The sequence below is a fragment of the Sitophilus oryzae genome, unplaced genomic scaffold, assembly GCF_002938485.1.
Source record: "Sitophilus oryzae breed Bouriz unplaced genomic scaffold, Soryzae_2.0 scaffold_1582_pilon_pilon, whole genome shotgun sequence".
Taxonomy (NCBI): Eukaryota; Metazoa; Arthropoda; class Insecta; order Coleoptera; family Curculionidae; genus Sitophilus; species Sitophilus oryzae.
The window spans coordinates 165,559-173,888 of record NW_022146261.1 but is presented as its reverse complement, the minus strand read 5'-3'; the positions used below and the strand labels follow the sequence as shown (position 1 = coordinate 173,888).

Here is an 8,330-nt window from a genome sequence, read left to right as displayed (position 1 = left end):
GTTAGCGAAACGCGCGTCCAGAGTAAAAGTAAAAGTGTTTCTATTTTGCTGTGTAACACCAAAGGTTCCAACCCTCAACTGTAACTTTTAGAAGGGGTAGATGTCACCCTTACAATCTTAAATGGGAATGGGGGTCAAGTGTCACATCGTTTTAAAGGACATTTTATTCTCTTTTCAGCGGTATCCTACTTTGTTGCTTTTTGTCCAGAGATCCATTGTTTATAAAACACAATCTACTGATATTGATGATCTTAAAAGGCAAATTGGAAAATGCAGCAGAATGCCAGTCAATTCCCGGTGAAATTTTCCGAAATGTTAGGGAGGTGAAAACAGACTTTATTACTGTTTACGGGAAAATGGACAACATTTTGAACAACTTATAAGATAGGGCGTATTATAGAGTATATATCATTTGTACTACAAGGAGATCCATTGCAATAACTTTTGTGTAAACACTAACTTGAAAACCAAAATCTGGTAGGTTTAATTGTTTCTGCACCTTTGAAACGCGATTATTCGGAAACCTCTTGATAAAAAGCAATAAAGTAGGATACCACTGAAAAGAGAATTAAACGCCCTTTAGAACGATGTGCCACTTGACCCCCATTCCCATTTAAGATTGTAAAGGTGACATCTACCCCTCCTAGGCGATGGAAAAAAAAGGCTAAAAATATTCATTTTAAGTGGTCCCCCTTACAAATAAAATTGACGTGTCTTTCCAATTTATTTTTATTTATTATATAACGTTCTTCGGTCTGGTGAAATTAATGCAGAGAATAAGCATATATGTAGGATTTTTTTGGCCCCTTTTTCCGCTACTCGTATTTTTGTTCATTTATTATATATATCCTACCTAAGCCTTCTTAGCTCCATCTACGGTACGTGGATGAAGCAAGCATGTTTGTCGAATAGGCCGCTGGTTTTAAATTTTGGCGGTACGATCTGTGATTGTCACGGCTACCGCTAAATGGCGTAGAGCGTCTAGCACTCTTGCCATAGTAGTACTTATTGTACTCAAATGCTATTCTCTGCTTTTCGTTGGTCAGATCGAGGGTTACAGCAAAGTCGGCCTGACAATGGAGAAAAATCTCCGAAACCGGTGGTCGAATGGCTGTTCCCTTCAGTCTGAGAGGGTACTCGCCCGGTCTCAATATTTTCCTTCCGCCGGCCCTGCATAAAAGTGCAAATATTTTCAGACCTGGTATATTTCCTCCCCAGAAACACGTATATGAGTTTTTTTGCAAATAAGAAATGTTGAAAATCGTGTATTTTATATTAAATTTCAGTGTATGTTTTAGAAAACCGTTTTGAACTGCTTGTTCACTCTGATATTACCATGGTTTCGACGCAAAAATGGATGCAAATAGACTGAATAGAATAATTTTGAGAGGCACCAGGAAAATCTGGTGCCTCTCAAATTTATTTAGGAATAAATATTTTTTTTTAATTTTTAATCTTGAATATTTCGGACTTATTTGAAAACGGTAAAGTGGCATTTGTTTCTTTTATCGAGATCTAACAGCGCTGAAAATATTTGCACTTATTTAAGACTCGCCTTTATAGTAAATGTACCGTATGATCGAGAAAAAACGGCGTCAAAGGCGGCTGGGGAATGACTATCGATGCTATTTTTGACGAGTTAGAACTCTAGACGTCAGTTTCTGAGAACTGACATAAAATTTGTCAAAAATTAATACCTTATATAGGAAAACCAGAAAAGAATAGAAAGTTTCCAGATACACATATCTATTTCCAAAAAATGTTTTTCAAATGTTTCGATCTGCACCAGTTCTACTCAATAAAAAATCGATATTAAATCATCCTTAATGCAGTAAACGCCTTTAAAAATAAAGAAGAGCAAGACCAGTAAGACTCTAACCTAACTAAATCTCGTCGTCCTACAAGCCTCCGACCGAGACATTTCGACAACATTTTTGATTATTGTATTGTTAAAATGTACGGATTAGCCTTTTATTATTGTTTCATACACACTAGACCGTTCAGATTTACTAATATTGCGTTGATTATAGCTGTAAATAAAAATGTGTGTTTAATACCAGTAAATAATCCGTTAGTTGATGGAAGAAGTATCGTGTTTATCGACAAAATTAATTGTAGGCTTTTAAATTTTGCCTAATATGGTCATATTTTGCAATATTCAACTCATAATTGTTGATACTTCTGGTGGATGATGTTCAATTTATACATATATAAAATATAAACAAACCAAATTGAAGTACTAGAAGCAATAAGGTGAGATAGTTATTTTTACGAATCCCTTTATTATTACTTCTTTACTTATAGAGTATCTGTTTCTGTGTATGCCTAAGTTTCTGTTTTCCAAGAAGCATATTAATTAAATGAACAAAACTGTGTCCAAGAAATAATCTATTGCATAGAGAATTTAATGAAAACAAAATTGGTGATGCTGTGTTCAAGTAAAGTTCCATGCAGGAATCAATGGTTATTGCTAAAATATTTTATTGGTGTATTGTCAATTTTATTTACTTATATATTACGTTATTTAATCTCAATAATTTTAGGCTCCTAAGTCATTTATTTACATACTTAACTTTTAACGTAACTACTGGTAGATTGTAGGAAATAATATACACATTGGAACAATTTAAGTAAATAAATGAATTAATATAATACATACATCAAGAAGTAATGTATAATTTTACAAAAAGCTGTATTAATCACTTTCGAAAATCATAATTGTTTTTTTTAGTAAGTCGCAGACAAATATTTTAGGTTTGTTATTAAATTAAATGATAATGTAATAAGTACAGATTTAGACTCTTGAACCAGGCATAGTATATTAATTAGTAGGGTTCACAGTAAAACATATTTTGTAATACCATTCGAAAGAAAATAAATACCTATATTATACTGTTTATAAAGTGAGTTTCATTGTAACATAACTTAAGAAAACAATTAATATGCATATGTCAATCATAAGAAAAGAATCTATTAATTTAATGAACTATACCCATAGTACTCGGCAAACAGTAAACCAAACCAAAGAAACTAAGACTTACAGTGTTAGATCATGTAGTATATAAATATTTTAATTTTATCATTTAATAAATAAATACAATATAAAATTTAAAATGCCAATTTTTTATTTTAAAACAAGTGATTTATATATGTATAAACAATTTACAATTATTTATCATTTAATTTATTGGCCACAGCTTCCGGGATTATAAGGCTAATATTTTGCTGCCTATAGTGCCTATATCTCAAAAAAGAATAATTAAGATAATTAATGATTAAGTATCCCTGTATTTTTAAATGTTGAATCTTATGGACTGAAAAAACTGCTGATGATATTTCTACTTTCACTGACCGAAAATGCAGAAACCTAGAAGAAATTCAAAAACAAATTGTACAAACATTTTAAGGTTTTCCTTAAATCCTCTATACAACTTGGACATAGTTTTGTTCATTTAATTTGTTTCTTAGAGGTTATACACAGCTGTAGATATTCTATAAGTAAAAAAGTAATAATACAGATTCGTAAAAATATCCCACCTTACCGTTTCTAGTACTTCAATTTAGTGTGTTTATATTTTATACATGTATAAAATTGAACATCATCCACCAGAAGTATCAACAATTATGAGTTGAATATTACAAAATATGACCATATTAAGCAAAATTTAAAGGCCTACAATTAACCTTGTTGATAAACACGATACTTCTTCCATGTATAGTAATGAACACAAATAACTGGTTTACAGTTACAGTTTTACTAAATCTGAAGGGTCTAGTCTGTATTAGACAATTACAAAAGGATAATCCATACATTTTAACAGTAGAATAATCTGATTTTTGTTAACTCTTAAGAGTTATCGAAATGCCTGGAACTGGGACGGGCGATTGTTAGGTTAGAGCCTTTTTGATTTTTCTCTTCTTTACTTTTAAAGAGGCATTTAGTATTAATTACGATTTACTGGATTTACCTAATATAGATTTTTTATTAATTAAAACTGGTATAGTTCAAATTATCAGAAAAAATATTTTTTGGATATAGATTTCTGTATCCGGAAACTTACTATTGTCTTCTAGATTTTCTACATTTAGTATTCAATTTAATTAAAATTTAATTTTTTTGAAGATCTTTAAAGTGAAAAGAAGAAGAATTTTAATTAACTAAAAAAATCAAAATAAAGTTAATTAACTTTGAGCAGAGTTCGACCTCGTCAAAAATAGCATCGATAGTCATTCCCCAGCCGCCTTTGACGCCGTTTTTTCTCGATCATACGGTATCTCTATCACTATGGAGATTTAACCCTTAAGTACTCGCCTGACAGGCGCCAAGTAAATTTTAAACTTAAGTATATTTTATTGCTTTATGCCTACTCCAATGGGCCTTTGTGTATTCCTCTAGGCAATATTCAAAAATACAATAGACTTCAGGTATATTATAAACAATGAGTTATATATGTCCTAGATCAAAAAATAGACAATAAAAACAAATATATTTTAATTTTTAATTAATTTTTAATTAATTGTTCAGACCATATGTTCAAAATATATGTTCAGACCATTCCAAAAATGTGTGTATTGAACGTTTTCAAAATGATTAATTTTGTTCTAGCGGCACTAAGTTTAAATCTTGCGATTAGGCATTTAGTTTACATGTTCATTCAATGCCTAAATATTTTTATTTAATTTATTTTAGTATATAAAAATGAACAATTTAAATAAATTTTACTAATTATTTACCCTGGCGCCTTCCAGGGTACGAGTACTTAAGGGTACAAGTACTTAAGGGTTAAAGAAAACTATACTTTGGTTGAATATGTGCAAAAGTTTAATTATTATACAGGGTTGTTCACCACATACGACACGGAGTATTGTAACTAAACGATAAGATTTTTACAAATTGTAAGTTTTGGGTTCGTTGAAGGACTATTAGAGCTACAATTTAAAAATATTTTTACAAGATACAGAGTGTCCCAAATAAATAAAAAATATCAAAGTTGTATTTTTTTTAAATAAAACACCCTGTATATTATTACATTTTTAGTTTCTACGGTTAAAATTAAGGTAAATTTGATTAAGGTTTATTACACTTAAACCTTACCGTTTTTGAAATATTTTCAATTTTGTGAAATTGCAGTCAAAATTTTAAGGCTTCATTTCTTCAAGGGTATCAAAGTTTTTAATACTAAATATTTACTGAAGTTTATTTATTGATAAGTTACTGTGTTGCAATAATAAAAATTATACTACCTTATACAGAGTGTACCTAAAATTTTATTATAATTAATTACTAGTTCTAAGCAGAAATAACTTGTTTAATTTAAATGGAACACCCTGTATATTTTATGAGAATCAGATGCACTATTTAATTGTCTATCAAATTATATTATACCATTTTTTACCTATCTCTTCAAGTTTCCGTAGAAAATGCATTTTCTTTTAATTTAAAACTCATTTATCAATATAGCCCATGGAATACTGACATTTTAGATTATTTTTAAAGATGTACCAAATTTTTGTACCTAGTGGAGTAGGCCTCCGGGGAGACCACGTTAAAATAAATGCGCCATGTACTTTACCTCTTGGGTGGTGTGGAAACAAGTACACATTTTCAATAATTAAAATTAATTATTCATAAATTAATGAGCAAATTAATGATACGCCACTGTTTCATGACAAAATTAAAGAAACTAAATTAAAACTAGTTTTAGTGAACCCTAATCGACATTTGATTTCGGAAAATCGACTATACATAATATATCATATTTTGTAATAATTTGTAAAATTCGCAAAAATGTAAAATTTCCAGGGATTTTGTGCCTAAACGGTTGACTTTAGCGAAAATTTTCATAAAACCTTTTTTATAGGAAATTTTTATTCTCTTTAATTTTGCTCTCTTCAAATTTTCGCGAAAAAAGCATAGTTTTCGAGATATTCACAAAAAAACGATTTTGGGCGCCATCTTGGCAAGATGGCGGCGCCGGCGGCAAATCTGGAAATGTGCATTTTATGGATTTTAGTTAGGGACACCAAAACCTATAAACCTGCAAAGTTGCAAAACTTCCGGACTTTTTTCCAAGCAAAAATCCCCAATGACTGAACTATGTTATTAGTTTTGTATCAAAGCAAATCAATAAAATTTTGTTTATCGCATCTAGGATACTGAAATCGATAAAGTGTCAAGATACAACTTTTAACCGGCATTAAACGGCCTATGCAATTTTCCAAACAAGAGAAGAAAGTTAGTTGCGCACATGTTTTTTTTAGAAAACAGTGATAACCCATATGCACATCCTGGATGAAAGTGTCGGCACTTTTTAGCAATAAAATATGTATCTGCATTTCTAATAACTTTTACCGTCAAAATTTCATTGGAATCACTAAAAGTGCTTTAGTTATTCATGAGTCGGGTTGCCACCTTTTTGGAAAGTTAAAAGAGGACGTTGGATTATGAAAAAGGATCGATGATGGGGAAGGGGGGGGTAAGTTGTTGATTGCGAACCGCTGATTATAAATCGCTACTCCTAAAATTTTGAAAATCTCTTTTTTAAGGTCAAAATGGTTAAAAATAAAGCCTATTTTATCATTTCAGATTAAAGATGGAGTTCTAAATAATGCCCATTCTAAACAATAGTATATTGTTTTTGAGGAGTAAAAAGGTGTGGCGAGGCTGTAAGTTTAGTTTGGTAACATTACAGACGAGGCACAAAAATTAATTTTTACTCCGAATAGAACATTCTATTTTTTCAAACGTTCACAAATAATTTTTTAAACAATTTCGAACGTTGGAAATAATATAAAAAGATTTAAAAGGCATACCCTTGGTAAGTATACAATACATATATATCGAGTAATTATGGTTACACTCGTTGACTTTGACACTTTATGTCAGTTTAATAATATATTTTCGTACTTTTTTGCTTAGGAGTAAAAGTGCATTACTTTTATGCCTATGCGTTAAAATTACTTTTTTCTATTGAAGTCACGTCGCAAAAATTAATAATTTTGTGACGTTTGAAAAAAAAAAACATTTATTTATAAGTCTTATAATATATCTATTTAAATTTGGACGAAAGGAATATTGCTGGTTCCTGTAGATAATTTTAAGGGAAATACGTAAATAAAAAGGACTTTTTAGGTAAAAGAAGTCAAAAGGACAAATTGTTCCAAAAAAGGACTGTCTTGTTCAAAAAAGTGCAAGTGGCAACTGGCAACTCTATTCATGAGCCAGCCAGTTAGGGCGGAACAACTACCTCCGTTACCCTACCGTGGCCCCGCCCATGTTAGCGAACTATTTAAGAAATAAAAGATCTGTGAAAAGACAGTTCCTAGATTTCCAGTGTACAGTCAATATCGCTGTTAGTTACCCTTGTTAGTCAACAAGTTCCTTGCTCTTTATTTTGACTAAACAAAGTTAAGTCCACGAAAATACAGTCGAAATGTTCAGAACCACAGAGCGTAAACACGTGTTTCTGAATGTGTTTCCAGGTGGTCTTTCGACACCTTCGGAGAATCAACGGATAGTAAAAGTACTGGGCAGCCGAGGTAACAATCTACACGAGGTAGAAGATTCAGATGGAAGTAGGTTTCTGGTCTCCCTGCTGACAAACTTTCGCAGAAATTTTATGGTTATCAGAGGAGGTTACATTCTAATTGAACCGATAAAAGGCGGTAAGACACTCAAAGGAGAAATCGTGAGGATACTTACCAAGAAGCAGATACAATACTATATGCAACAGAACGTGTGGCCCGATGGATTTAAAGTAGACAAGTATAAAGAGGAAAATAACGATAATATATTTATAAAAAGAAATAGCCCTCTGATTGATAGTGATAGTGAAGAGTCGTCTAATGAAGAGGATAGTCGCCTAAATTTGTAAATAGAAATAGACCTGCGATTGAAAGTGATACTAGCAGATTCAGTGATAGTGAAGAGTCGTCTAGTGAAGAGGATTGTGAGCCTAAATGTGATTGACAACAATTTAATTTATAAATTAGATATAGTTTTGTATTCCATGAGAAAATTTATTTTAAATAAAAAATATTTTTTACTTATATACACTTCTTTTATTTAATAGTAATAATTTATGACAAATATAGAATTAAAAAGAGATTAATTAAAAGTAAATGACAATATATTGTATTATACTTTCAAGTTGTTTTAAAAATACAAAAAAATATAAAATACATTTCTTCTTCTGGCCTCAAATGCACAACACCTTAAAATACTTGCACTTATTTAAGAGACATACTGTATACTAAAGAGACACACTCATTCTTATAGTTCGAAAACTTTGATGTTTATGTACTTTTATTAATATGGCAATGTTATTGGC

At 30.8% G+C, this 8,330-nt stretch overlaps 1 pseudogene; it reads left to right on the top strand.

Moving 5' to 3' along the window:
• Nucleotides 1–7,433: 7,433 nt before the first annotated feature.
• LOC115879543 lies at nt 7,434–7,874 on the top strand (annotated as a pseudogene).
• Nucleotides 7,875–8,330: the final 456 nt, after the last annotated feature.